Source organism: Sinohyriopsis cumingii, chromosome 5 (genome assembly GCF_028554795.1).
Source record: "Sinohyriopsis cumingii isolate HCF-2022 chromosome 5, ASM2855479v2, whole genome shotgun sequence".
NCBI classification, from domain to species: domain Eukaryota; kingdom Metazoa; phylum Mollusca; class Bivalvia; order Unionida; family Unionidae; genus Sinohyriopsis; species Sinohyriopsis cumingii.
Genome location: NC_142965.1, coordinates 57,771,310 through 57,787,256, shown reverse-complemented (window position 1 = coordinate 57,787,256; position 15,947 = coordinate 57,771,310). Strand labels below are relative to the sequence as shown.

At 35.9% G+C, this 15,947-nt stretch overlaps 1 protein-coding gene across 1 annotated transcript in view; it reads left to right on the top strand.

Moving 5' to 3' along the window:
* Positions 1-15,947, top strand: part of LOC149799235 (uncharacterized) — a 99,810-nt gene that overhangs the window by 37,983 nt on the left and 45,880 nt on the right. The gene's annotated exons all lie outside the window — the stretch shown is intronic.

Sequence of the window (15,947 nt, the reverse complement as noted above, 5' to 3'; positions counted from 1 at the left end):
ACAAATGGATACACAAACAAATAGAAACATGTAATGATTTTCAATTTGCATGGGCTGAAATCAACCATGTGGTTATCGTTCAAGTTATAAAGCTAATTGTTAATATATAATTTCATATTTCTAAAAGCATTTCAGGAATACTTCGTTTTGACATTCAACACAGAGTCATGTTCCGTTAGGCACGTGTTTCGTTTGAATACACTGAAGATGAAACTTTCATTCATTATCATCCTACGTCCATCATCTCCGTCACAAATACAATATTTGACCATATTAATTAAATTAGTTTGTCAGCCATCTTTGGCACAAACACCTGTTGTCGCGAAAACTATTTGTACACAAAAGTCTAGGCATAAAACACATGCTGTGAAATTTTGATTCGTAACTGATATTGTATCCCGAAAATCATTGTCCGGAAATATTCTTTCAAGATGAAAATCTTAAGGAAATTATACGAAACACTTTTTGAAAATGTCAATATTGTCTGTTTGTTAAAAATATAACTGCATTTCTATTTGATAACAATATACACTATTACGGTTCAACTTCACTATTCTGTCTTTCGATGTAAGCAAGGGAACTTCCAGCTGTATTTTTATTTTCGTGCTGTAGGGTACTTAATTTCATGTATAATCTATGTATCGTTTCGATGAAGTTAGTGTTCTTATTGACTGTTAAATCAGATTATTATTTGAATATACATGATGACTATTGTTAACAAAGGTTTGTTAGGAACTCAAAATGGTGGCGCAATGTGCGCACGCCTTGCATTGTTGGTATTTGCGTACTCAATCGTGACGTCTGTGAAAACAACCCTATGGCGAATTACAAAAACACTAGCTCTATTTTATACAATGTATTTTACCTCAAAATTTTGTGGCAAACCATTGTTCATTCCAGATTTCATTTGTGTCTGGACACACTCCTCGCGTATCAGTTAACCCAAATAAAATTGACAATATTCAGGACATCTGACACTTCCATGCATTATTACTTAGCGTTACAACTATAAAATGGTTTTCTTTATAGTATACTCTGAACTATTTGGTTTGCCAATTCTTTGACAAAATTGGCACGATGTAATAAGAAGATAGACAATCCACGACGCAAGGTCATATATAGTCCTATATTCCGCAACTAGCAGCAACAGTGGCAGTAGAAGCAATAGTAATAGTGGTAGTAATTAAATTCTGCCAATGACTCAGATTCACTGACTTTAAAGAAGACCGGACTGACATAATAAATAAGGGGCATAGTTTTAGGTTATGGCTGGTTTTTTTTTTTTTTTTTTTTTTTTTTTGTGGAGATTCCTTAGAAAGTGCACATGGAAATAATAAGGCGTGTGGAGGAAACTGATAACGCTTTTTTAGCAGTCGAAACACATGAAGTGCACTGCTTACAACTTAAGATAATTATTACATGCCGAATGGAAACCTCTATGCAATCCATACGCCTTGCTTAATCTCCTTGTCTTTGCTTTCGATAAATACACTAGTCTTTTCCTCCCTTCATACCACCAAGGTATGGCTGACTTTAGATATGGGGTGGAGGATGGGGGAGAGGGATACCAGCATGCATGATCGAGTACTAATAATTACGTACGAAACATAGTCAAAAAGCATATGTACATGTAAGCACATTCATTCATATATACATACATACATACATACATACATACATACATACATACATACATACATGTCATCACACACAAACATACCTACATACGTACATACATGCAAAGTTTTGTCGTATAATATGATGATTATAATTCATTTTAAAAAACATGCACGGCCTTTCTGAACCGTCTGTATTCGCATATTGGTCGGATGCACCTGCCTACATAACGTACCCTGATCTTCCATCGCATAATGCGCTGGGAGATCTGGGTCTGTGTTGTTTGTTAGGACCAATCAGCAGCACAAACAACACAGATGAACTGATCTGCTGGCGCATGTCGCGACGACATATGTTGTTCAACGTTTCTCACAGTCGGATATAATGTTTACGCTAGTATATACGGTACGTTTTATAATTATGAAAAAGGCAAGTTATAGAGCTGTTACTCTCTACCGAAACAAGTTTGTAATTTGAGCAAATTAGGTTGACAAATTTGTCTATTCATCATATGTGGCAGATTCCATACTATTTACTTAGTCATATTTCACGGTCAATCATTCAAGTCTCTGCCCCTGGTCTGTTATTAATTGTAAACATTCCAAACTCGTATATAGTCTTGCATTATGAAAAAAGAACATCGATCATGAAGAATATTCATACCGTTTGTACTCGCTTATAAGACGAGTCCAACTGCAAAATGCACAGACCCAGATCTGCCGTCGCATAATGAACCGGCCGATCTGGGTCTTTGCGATTCGTTAGGAACAGTCAGTACAACAAAGCAACACAGACACTGATCTGCAGGCAAATTATGTAACGGCAGATAGAATCTTAGTTGTTTGCAGTTTGACTCGATATATAAGCGAGTAAATGCGGTAATTCTTCTTTAAACAAACGCGATTTTTCTGATTTTCTAATTAGACATGAAAGTTATTCATTTTGTTGTAGGACTTTATATAAAATTATATTAATTGCTGTTTAGATGTCCAGTGACAGTCGAATCTGCAATTTGTTTTTAATGGAAATACTGTATTAACGAGTTTGCTTTCTCCCATTTATTAAATGCATATGTGCATATACAACTGTAATAGCTATCACTTTGACCAACTGTTTTACATCATTGACCAACAATACAGATTTTTGCGAAACTTAAAATAGTTTTATAAAACCTAAACTTAAGATAGTTTACTTTAAGCAATCATCCCAAATACTGTCCGGGCTCATTCTGATATGAAAATCGATATATCGAACTAATGGCAACACAGCTTAGGCTAATGCTATGATGTTATGTACGTTAAAAGAATATATACTGTGATTTGTTACGAACATGCCATAGTAGCAAGCACGATGATACCCCGTTGAAGATGCATTATGCAGCGCGCAACGGGGGGGGGGGGGTATTTTCCGAAACTTTCTGTATCGAGGCAATGTGTTTTGAATATCCATTTTATTTAGTTTGTTTTATGTTTATTAAGTTGTGCTCTGGTGTAAATGGAGGATCAAAGGAACTATTTCACACAAGGTTAAAATTTAGGTTTGTAAATTATATCATTAAACCTTGACCAATTCATGTTTCCTAGCATGTTTGGACCATGCGAGAAACTGACGTGGAACACATTTTTTGTTTAGGTTGACATATATCCGCCCGTCCGTATGTTACCAATTTCATTGTTGAACAATATCTCGAGATGTCCATCATCTACAACTTCCAAACATGCGGATGGCTTGCACTTGAGAAAAGGAGGAACCCTATCGATATCACGGTGAAGAAAAAAAAAATAGTCAATTTCATAGTGATTAAAAAACAAAAGCGATTCCCGCACAGTAGCTGGTGTATTCCACCATGAACAGTTTCGATTTCGGGTCAAGGGTCCAAGGTCAAGGTCATTGTAACTGAAAAATATATGGTTGACACAATATAACATTAGTTCTAAACAAAGCTCAAAGTATTGAACTGCACAAATATGCATATTTAGATATCATAACAATACATAAATACAACATAAATTACAGATATTATAACAACAATAAATAAATATTACATAAATTACATATATCATAACAACAATATATAATTAATACATAAATAACGCATATGATGATACTGCGTTAATTTTCACGCTTGAGTGATTTAATTTTTTTCCATATGTTAATCACAGCAAACAAGAATGATTTTTATTTCGGTGTATAAAATGAATAACACCGACTAATTTGTAATGAGTATACTGTTAACTAATTGTAACACCGTTTTGCACAGGACTACAATACATACATATAAAAATTGTCAGAATATCTTATCACAGTCATATGGAGCACATACGGTTACAGTTTAGTAGCTATTTATGCCTGATATTAATTTTCGCGTTACTTGTGAAAATTTATCGTGTTCATTGGTTCATAGAAACTGTTATACTGCACCCATAAACGGCAAGACGACCGTTATGTTTGGAGTACTTGTTTATTTATATTCATGATCAAACGTGAGTGATAGTTAATAATAATGGAAATTACTATATCGGTCAAGAAACATTTCAGGTGTAGACTGCATAAATGATAGCTACAAGCCGAGTTCTACTTTCTAATCTTCACATACCACTGTGCCATCCCGATGACAATTTATAGGTTTTAGCAAAAACATGGGGTCTCGATTGTGACAATGAACATTCTCTTTCACGAACATAATCAAGATTGAAATGTATCAGTACCCAAGTTAGTGAATTTACTTTTCATACAAATAAATAAATACAAAATTTCCTTTGTTGGTGTTGGTGGTGTTTGTATTGTTTTCGTTTGTTTCCGCTTTGGTCGTGTAACATCATTGTGTTACTTTGTAACAATTCTCTCGTGGACACACGAAGTAGGGTACAGGCCTCAGGAAAATTATAACGACCGTTAGAAAAACAATTCAGGGAAAAGATTATGTATTAATTCATTTTCTTACATATTTTGTACATTATTTAATCGACTTGCTTTTATTTCAATCATTAAAGATGTCATCACGACCTAAATGTAATAACTAATTGGGACGGGTATTCTGTTTTTGTTTCAATCATTGAAGATGTCACGAATTAAATGTAATAACTAATTGGGACGGGTATTCTGTTTTTGTTTCAAAAATTTGTCACATAATAAAAATCGTACAAGAGTATAAAGAGGATGCGGTTTTCCTGAACGGACATCAGGGAATTAAAATCCGTTAGACTCGTAAGAGAATAAAAAGCTACAGACTCGTCCGGAATAAATTCCTAGACTTGTTCATTTAGTGCTTTAAAGCCTGTCATCGAAAGTAAATCTAAAGAATTATCCTGACCCTATTACAGGGGCTTCAGAGAACGTATCTTCAGGCGGACACGATGAATATACCAAGTTTTGCAACCAGTAAAAAGTGATTGTCCATTTGTAGCGTTGAGCTCTGAAACTAAAGTTAACAGCTTAAAGTTCCCATTTTTGTTGTATGCTTTAATTTTCTTACGTCTAATTGGAAAATCGTACTTTTGCACCCTTCTGACGAAGACGAATCCGTTGGGTTTCTTTGACGTCTGTGGTAGTAGGGAATAAAACGTCGACTTATATCAATTATGACCTTATGTATTCTAAAACATGACGTATATACTGGCTTTAAATTCTGACACATCTACAATCAAAATAGACCATATGCGTACGCCTAATAATGCGCCGGCAAGTCTGGGTCTGTGATGTTTGTTCTACTTATTGATTCCAACAAACTGCATAGATCCAGGTATTGTTAACCATAATGCGACGGCAGTTCTTGGTCGATGCAGTTTTCAGTTAGAACTGACTTATATTCGAGCATAAATGGTACTTTGAAGGTATTATCAGTTGCCGAAAGAGCTTCAGCATGTGACTGATTGTTATATCGGAACAGATTTTTCTTGTCGAACAATTGCTTAAGAATGAAACGTCGACGAATGTTCAGAAGGCATGCGATTAGAGAGCTGCCATGGCTTGCATAAAGTGTTAACAAATTCAGAATAAAAATATATTCATTACCTTACTGACCCTGTGTAATTTTCAAAAATAAACATGCGTAGAATAATGGTGATTCTATCATATTTTATTTTACTTTGTGCTTGGTTACTAACTCACCATATTCTGGTGGCAAGTTTGCTGAAACTGCTATTCTTTGTTTGATCAAATTCTTTGTGCACCGCGAAAAATATTTGTAAATCTCCCTCTCGAATTTGCATATGAAAAACAAGTCTTGAGGTAAATGGTCAAATAGTTGCAAAGTCTGCCTTTAAATTTTTATATGATTGTTATTTACGTTAGTCAAACCTAAGGGACATAAAAGTGCCCGTAATTACCATACATATAAATGAAAGCTTTAAGTATCACCTACGGCAACTTGATAATAGAAGGTTGCCAACTGAAAATATATTTGGCATTATGCCGAGAATTAGTAAAATGATTAATTTCGTTGAATTTGTTTCCCATATAATTATACAGGCTGTGACACTGAAATGCGAAACCCTTTTATTTGCACAATCAAACAAAAGTGTATAAAGTGTGTTAATTTCTGAACTTTAATGGCTGCATTTCCTAAGGCAACTTGATTAATTAAATTAAAGTTCCGAATATATGGAGGAGCACATTTGTTTCTTTATATTACTGTTACGAAATATTTAATGATCGCATATAAGACAAATATATCGGTTTTTTTCTTCTTCTTTCTTCATCATATCATAGCAAGCCACGTGCGACAATCCGCTACGCTCCTTTGTCATCTTCGGCTGTTTGTGCAGAGTTTCTCGATTCTTATGAATATGCATAAACCTGCATAACCAATCGCTGCGAGAAGGAGTAACATTTTGACCCCATATGATTTTTCACGCTGTTCAATAAGTTGCTCGAAGTTTCTTTTCCAAGCACAACCACTTATTGATCGATAAAAATGTCATTTTCACTAGTGTGCAGGAGATTTTGCATTATTTCGTTGACAACGGCATTTTTGTCGTCACGTACTCGTGACAAACGAGGAAAGCTCAGCACGAGCATCCACCGATGATAAAGGAGCGCAGTGGATTTTTCACCCGTTGTTGCAGCATAACTATGGCTATAATTATATGAAAGAATACGAGAGCGTGTACAGAAACATCACTTTTGCCTCTAGATACTGACAAAAAGAGACTTATTGGTGTGCACTTTCAGAACTATTTTCTAATGGTAGACCCATACCAACTCAGTATTAGATCAACTTGTCATCACCTACAAGTACATTTCTATTGCATCGTGTGCTTATGACGAAGCGAATGCATGGCATTTTTTTTCTAAAGCGATATTATATTTTGTCTTATAAAGTAATTAGTTATGCACACATACACGCGCACTGTGAAAACTTTTGGAAGTTGGATTTTCTTAGCCGTGTCCATATAATGATCGTATGAACAGAATGCATATATTAATTTGCTCCGTGTCCACATTGTTTGTTTGCATGCAAGAAATTCAGGTAGAACCTGATAACTGAGAGCGCGTGCAATCAAATTAGCTGGTGGGAGGTGGCGTGTACCATGGCGGTTCATTTCAGCTACACATTCTTCAGCTATATACAGTACAAAAGACCTAGACAAGTTTCAGACGTCTGTATCTTTTAATACAGAACAGATCCGGAAAATTTACAGACCTTCCTTCTTTTACTGTGTTTTCTGGCGATACATTCAAAATAGTAGCATTAAGTGACGTGTAAGAAGAGAAAGGACAGAAACCTAACAACTCCCATTTAAGCATATCCCGAGTCAGTTAATGTCATTTGAGAGGAACACGATAAAGATGGTAAGATGTCTAAAAGATAAGCTAATATCTACTGGGAAACAGATATCACAGAACAAACTGCAAATTTACTGAGGTTTTACTGGGTCTGTAATGGCACTAAAGAGTCTGACGTCAGTCATGTAGCTGTATATCACATATAATCGATGCAAGGATTATCATGTATGTTATGGATGTTGTTAGAAATTGATAAGAAAACAAGTTTGCAAAGATAAATAAAATCTCGACATATCGCAAGAAACTGCAATCTAATGCAAGGACAAATATTTGTTGATTTCACGCCAAAGAACGGCCAAATTCAACATATCTTTTTTGTTCCCCGAAAAAGTGGCGAAGGATCAGACCATCGGATATTCCCCCCCCCCCCATGTTTTATTTCTCCTTATTGGTCTAAAGAGATTCACATAAAGTTGTTGTTAGAATGTGTTCATGTAAGGAAAATCGTCTTCGTTACAATCAGAGGAACTTTATTCTTAATGATATGAACCAGAGATGTTCTTAAATTGGACGTGGTAAGAGTTCTTTTCAAACAAAACTTGTATACAGGCTGACACGGACATACAGTTCATTTAAGTACCAAAGAGGAACAAGCATGGAAACAAATGCTCTCATTTTGTATGTGGCGTCCAACGAGTTAGCATCCTTCCCCATTTGTACACCGCACCGGTTGCCTAGTGGCAAGAACGTCCATCTCAGATGCAGGAGATCGTGGGTTCGATCCCTGGCCAAATCATACCAAAGACTTATAAAAATTGTACTAACAGCTGCCTCGCTTGGCGCTCAGCATTAAGAGGTTAGTTTTAGGACTAGTCGGCCTAGTGTCAGGATAATGTGACTGGGTGGGACATCATGCTACATGTCTGCAGCATGATGCCCTAGTGCTAGACATCACTATAAACTGCCACATTGTAGACTTCGTAGCGATATGACTGAAAAATTGTTAAAGCTACGTTAAAAATCCAAATCACACACACTCCCCATTTGTACTCGACACGTATTCCATTCGGCTGGAACGCAGAATGCAGTATGGCTGAACTTACGCTCGTATGCACTCTCTCATTCATAAGTGCAATGTAAATGCCTTTATCCAAAATATCAATCTGGTGGCATGTATACATCATTACGGGTTGATTTTCCATTTTCTTTCAGAAAGCCTCTGCAGTCCTTTGCCAATTTAGGTAACATTCAAGCAGTGGAGTCCAACTAAATGAATAATTAATGTAATAATTTAATTTAAATTTATTTTTAGATACGAAATGTATTGTTCAAACATGTTTCTTTCATGTGTTAATTATGATGCAAAAGTGATCCTAACTCTAAAGGACCATTCTGTCACAACATATTATTACTTAACGACATGTTTAATACTGCTAATGATGAAGGGCAAAGTAATTACCTGTCTATTAAAATGAGCTGTAAATATGTGTAAATATTTTCTTTTCGTCATAATAAACAATGTCAATATCTGTACAACTGCACTTGCAGTACTTGATTTTTTTAAATTTTTTACAATTTTTTTTTTGTAATGGTGGATGGTGAGCATTAAGGCTTGTTTACTTCAGTAAATGGTATGTTGCTCTGTTTGCAAACTATTATGAAGGAGATAGCATCACCTTATATTCCGTCATGGATACATAATAAGAATGTATATCCCTTGAGTTCAATATTTCCTATCATTCAAGTATATGTGACGTAGATTTCGCCTAATGTCCATAGCAGTTTTCAGTAAGACTAATTAACTGCTTTCGAAGCATGATACAATATCTGTCTGTCTGTCTCTCAGTTTGAATAGTATTTTGATAATACTAATTTATGAGATCAACCAGTAATACTATAAAACATTAATAGAGGTGTTTGTACTCAACTCAGTAATGCAACAAGGCCTGAAATAGTGGAATTTGTAATCAATCCATTAATACTATACGATTAGAAATAATGGTGTTTGTATTCAACCCAGTAGTACTATAATACTCGAAATAATGGTGTTTTGTACTCAGTCCAATAATACTATAAGACTTGAAATAGTGGTGTTTGTACACAGTCTAGTAATACTATAATACTTTAAAAAGTGGTGTTATTAAAACTTACTTACCTCGTCTGATGATGGCATCCTTTCCTGTCATCAGTGGTACCCCATCATCATCTAAAATAAACATAACATTTTGTTCCTGCTATCAACACTATGTCAAACTGATACGTTATGTCGTGTTATGGTAATTGGATTAAAAAGCACTGCTATAAAAACTATGATGTCAGACTGATCAGTTATGTCGTGTTATGTCAGTTGGAGTCAGAAGCCCTGCTATCAACACTATGATGTCAGACTGATAAGTTATGTTGTGTTATGGTAATTTGAGTGAAAAGCCCTGTTATCAACACTATGTCAGACTGATAAGTTATATCGTGTTATGGTAATTGGAGTAAAACGCCCTGCTATCAACACTATGTCAGACTGATAAGTTATGTCGTATTATTGTAATTGGAGTAAAAAGCCCTGCTATCAACACTATGTCAGACTGAAAGGTTATGTCGTATTATTGTAATTGGAGTAAAAAGCCCTGCTATCAAAACTTTGATGTCAGACTGATACGTTATGTCGTGTTATGTTAATTGGAGTAAAAAGCCCTGGTATCAACACTATGTCAGACTGATAAGTCATGTCGTGTTATGGTAATTGGAGTAAAAAGCCCTGGTGTTAACACTATGTCAGATTGATAAGTTATGCTGTGTTATAGTGTTTGGAGTCAAAAGCCCTGCTATCAACACTATGATGTCAGACTGATAAGTTATGTCGCGTTATGGTAATTGGAGTAAAAAGCCCATGTATTAACACTATGTCAGATTGATAAGTTATGCTGTGTTATGGTGTTTGGAGTCAAAAGCCCTGCTATCAACACTATGATGTCAGACTGATAAGTTATGTCGCGTTATGGTAATTGGAGTAAAAAGCCCTGGTATTAACACTATGTCAGATTGATAAGTTATGCTGTGTTATGGTGTTTGGAGTCAAAAGCCCTGCTATCAACACTATGATGTCAGACTGATAAGTTCTGTCGTGTTATGGTAATTGGAGTAAAAAGCCCTGGTGTTAACACTATGTCAGATTGATAAGTTATGCTGTGTTATAGTGTTTGGAGTCAAAAGCCCTGCTATCAACACTATGATGTCAGACTGATAAGTTATGTCGCGTTATGGTAATTGGAGTAAAAAGCCCATGTATTAACACTATGTCAGATTGATAAGTTATGCTGTGTTATGGTGTTTGGAGTCAAAAGCCCTGCTATCAACACTATGATGTCAGACTGATAAGTTATGTCGCGTTATGGTAATTGGAGTAAAAAGCCCATGTATTAACACTATGTCAGATTGATAAGTTATGCTGTGTTATGGTGTTTGGAGTCAAAAGCCCTGCTATCAACACTATGATGTCAGACTGATAAGTTATGTCGCGTTATGGTAATTGGAGTAAAAAGCCCTGGTATTAACACTATGTCAGATTGATAAGTTATGCTGTGTTATAGTGTTTGGAGTCAAAAGCCCTGCTATCAACACTATGATGTCAGACTGATAAGTTATGTCGCGTTATGGTAATTGGAGTAAAAAGCCCATGTATTAACACTATGTCAGATTGATAAGTTATGCTGTGTTATGGTGTTTGGAGTCAAAAGCCCTGCTATCAACACTATGATGTCAGACTGATAAGTTATGTCGCGTTATGGTAATTGGAGTAAAAAGCCCTGGTATTAACACTATGTCAGATTGATAAGTTATGCTGTGTTATGGTGTTTGGAGTCAAAAGCCCTGCTATCAACACTATGATGTCAGACTGATAAGTTATGTCGCGTTATGGTAATTGGAGTAAAAAGCCCATGTATTAACACTATGTCAGATTGATAAGTTATGCTGTGTTATGGTGTTTGGAGTCAAAAGCCCTGCTATCAACACTATGATGTCAGACTGATAAGTTATGTCGCGTTATGGTAATTGGAGTAAAAAGCCCTGGTATTAACACTATGTCAGATTGATAAGTTATGCTGTGTTATGGTGTTTGGAGTCAAAAGCCCTGCTATCAACACTATGATGTCAGACTGATAAGTTCTGTCGTATTATTGTAATTGGAGTAAAAAGCCCTGCTATCAAAACTTTGATGTCAGACTGATACGTTATGTCGTGTTATGTTAATTGGAGTAAAAAGCCCTGGTATCAACACTATGTCAGACTGATAAGTCATGTCGTGTTATGGTAATTGGAGTAAAAAGCCCTGGTGTTAACACTATGTCAGATTGATAAGTTATGCTGTGTTATAGTGTTTGGAGTCAAAAGCCCTGCTATCAACACTATGATGTCAGACTGATAAGTTATGTCGCGTTATGGTAATTGGAGTAAAAAGCCCTGGTATTAACACTATGTCAGATTGATAAGTTATGCTGTGTTATGGTGTTTGGAGTCAAAAGCCCTGCTATCAACACTATGATGTCAGACTGATAAGTTATGTCGCGTTATGGTAATTGGAGTAAAAAGCCCTGGTATTAACACTATGTCAGATTGATAAGTTATGCTGTGTTATGGTGTTTGGAGTCAAAAGCCCTGCTATCAACACTATGATGTCAGACTGATAAGTTCTGTCGTGTTATGGTAATTGGAGTAAAAAGCCCTGGTGTTAACACTATGTCAGATTGATAAGTTATGCTGTGTTATAGTGTTTGGAGTCAAAAGCCCTGCTATCAACACTATGATGTCAGACTGATAAGTTATGTCGCGTTATGGTAATTGGAGTAAAAAGCCCATGTATTAACACTATGTCAGATTGATAAGTTATGCTGTGTTATGGTGTTTGGAGTCAAAAGCCCTGCTATCAACACTATGATGTCAGACTGATAAGTTATGTCGCGTTATGGTAATTGGAGTAAAAAGCCCATGTATTAACACTATGTCAGATTGATAAGTTATGCTGTGTTATGGTGTTTGGAGTCAAAAGCCCTGCTATCAACACTATGATGTCAGACTGATAAGTTATGTCGCGTTATGGTAATTGGAGTAAAAAGCCCTGGTATTAACACTATGTCAGATTGATAAGTTATGCTGTGTTATGGTGTTTGGAGTCAAAAGCCCTGCTATCAACACTATGATGTCAGACTGATAAGTTATGTCGCGTTATGGTAATTGGAGTAAAAAGCCCTGGTATTAACACTATGTCAGATTGATAAGTTATGCTGTGTTATGGTGTTTGGAGTCAAAAGCCCTGCTATCAACACTATGATGTCAGACTGATAAGTTCTGTCGTGTTATGGTAATTGGAGTAAAAAGCCCTGGTGTTAACACTATGTCAGATTGATAAGTTATGCTGTGTTATAGTGTTTGGAGTCAAAAGCCCTGCTATCAACACTATGATGTCAGACTGATAAGTTATGTCGCGTTATGGTAATTGGAGTAAAAAGCCCATGTATTAACACTATGTCAGATTGATAAGTTATGCTGTGTTATGGTGTTTGGAGTCAAAAGCCCTGCTATCAACACTATGATGTCAGACTGATAAGTTATGTCGCGTTATGGTAATTGGAGTAAAAAGCCCTGGTATTAACACTATGTCAGATTGATAAGTTATGCTGTGTTATGGTGTTTGGAGTCAAAAGCCCTGCTATCAACACTATGATGTCAGACTGATAAGTTATGTCGCGTTATGGTAATTGGAGTAAAAAGCCCATGTATTAACACTATGTCAGATTGATAAGTTATGCTGTGTTATGGTGTTTGGAGTCAAAAGCCCTGCTATCAACACTATGATGTCAGACTGATAAGTTATGTCGCGTTATGGTAATTGGAGTAAAAAGCCCTGGTATTAACACTATGTCAGATTGATAAGTTATGCTGTGTTATGGTGTTTGGAGTCAAAAGCCCTGCTATCAACACTATGATGTCAGACTGATAAGTTCTGTCGTGTTATGGTAATTGGAGTAAAAAGCCCTGGTGTTAACACTATGTCAGATTGATAAGTTATGCTGTGTTATAGTGTTTGGAGTCAAAAGCCCTGCTATCAACACTATGATGTCAGACTGATAAGTTATGTCGCGTTATGGTAATTGGAGTAAAAAGCCCATGTATTAACACTATGTCAGATTGATAAGTTATGCTGTGTTATGGTGTTTGGAGTCAAAAGCCCTGCTATCAACACTATGATGTCAGACTGATAAGTTATGTCGCGTTATGGTAATTGGAGTAAAAAGCCCTGGTATTAACACTATGTCAGATTGATAAGTTATGCTGTGTTATGGTGTTTGGAGTCAAAAGCCCTGCTATCAACACTATGATGTCAGACTGATAAGTTATGTCGCGTTATGGTAATTGGAGTAAAAAGCCCTGGTATTAACACTATGTCAGATTGATAAGTTATGCTGTGTTATGGTGTTTGGAGTCAAAAGCCCTTCTATCAACACTATGATGTCAGACTGATAAGTTCTGTCGGGTTATGGTAATTGGAGTAAAATGCCCCGCTATCATCACTGTGTCGGACTAATAAGGTGTGTCGTGTTATGGTAAATGGAGTAAAATGCCCTGCTATCATCACTGTGTCAGACTGTTGAGGTATGTCGTGTTATGGTAATTGGGAGTCAAAAGCCCTGCCTAGAGACCGACAACAGTGGTCGATCATGATTATTTTCTTCTCCTTTTTTTCTTGTCGCTAGTCGAGCACGCTAACCACTGAGCGTCGTCCTCTAAATCAACAGCAGTTATATTCCAACAGTGAAGTTCATTACAGTAACTAGATTGAGGGATCCACTGCACGCTGCCGAAGATCCTAAATATGCGCATTTAGATTAAAATATTTAGATGAATTTCTGATATCATAGCCACGATGCCGAATACGCAGGTCTGGTTATTACGATACTACCCAGAACGGTCAACATCTTTCACCGAATCAATATCGACCATCTTATCTAAAGGAATGTTTGCTCATAGAGCTTCGTATATATACCTGTGACACAAAACTCGAACTTTAGGACATCCTGAAGGAGCAATTTTAGTAACGATTTATCACATTATTATTGTATTTGCATTGAAAAATAAAATGCTTCATTTTGTCAACCAAAACCAAGGCCTCAAACGGTAAGTGGTTTTTTTTTCTTCTCCTTTTTATTTCTCTCTGATGGAATAAGCAACACTGTCTTACTTACTAGGAAATGAGTAAAGGGATAAATAACAGCATCATAAAGATGAGAGACAAAAGTACAAATCGATAAAGGGAGGTGATATTATGAAACAGAAGATCTATTATATCAACTTCTTGGAATACTAATAATAATGCAATAATGTTGGTTATTTGTTGCAGCATGTCCAGAGATATGTCTTCATAACTGTTTTATATAATGGAACAAGGCAAACGTGTTTATGAACCATCAAAGGATGTGAACAACTCGTGACGTTTAATTTTACGCGTACCTTGTAGCAGAAAGCCGTCATTCATTATTCCATGATCAGCGGGTATTGATTATTTACCCCTCAGATATGTTTCGATGCACTCTTGTATGATTTAATATTTAACATATCTAAAATTAGACAAACGGTGTATGCTAAATTACTATACGCTGTAGCGGATAAATGCGGGTACGAAATTATTTACAAGAAGACGGGAAAATTCCTACCTCAAGAACAAGTGTCAAACAATTTGGTTAAATAGAAGTTGATGATTGGCAACACATTTTCTGTCTTGCATCCAGAGTAACAAGTGTCCACAAATATTGTGGTTTCGGATAATGCTTTTATACTGAATTCTTATTTAAAATTAGTATAATAGATAGTCACTTGCGCTTTTTGTGGTCAGCTTCCTGAATCCGTATGCCATCGGTTTTGGGAATAAATAATAGTTCTAAGGTTTTGGGCATACGTTGTGTCTCAGATTTCTACAAAGTTATGATTTATCCAAATTGAAGGTGTTTTTTTTTATATTTACAATAATCAAATGCAGATGATGTTTTCATTTTTTGTCCTATTGCACCCAGAGCGTTACATTTATAAGTGAAATTATTGTAATACCCATCTTTTATGTAGCATTATAAACAAGCTTTACACAGATGCAATTCTTTTCATCATTTGGAAGGCCAAACATTTCTGAAGGAGTGGATAGCTTACATAAACACGTGTTTCAATAAAGCAAGTTGTCTAGACTAGAGAATCTCGGGTCAGTGTACCATGTACAGGCCATGTAATTTTACTATAAGCATGTTCCAGAAAATAATGTATACTAATTCTTTTGCTTTATAATCACTGAATCAAATCAGCTAAACCTTTGCAATGTCTTTGGTCTTTGCCTGGATTCGTTCATTTGATTGCTTAAGAAATAAATGTTACACGTATATGATGCATAATAACCTGATGCTACTTACTCCCCTTTTTCGTTTTACAGTTTTGCTAATTTTCAATATTTTGTTGCTCCCGTACTAACCTCGAGTAATATATTCTTCGTATCATGTAGAATTGTAGATAATGGTACCTCTGTATGGTTATGCCGCCACAGGAAATACTGAGTCAACGATGCTGAAAAT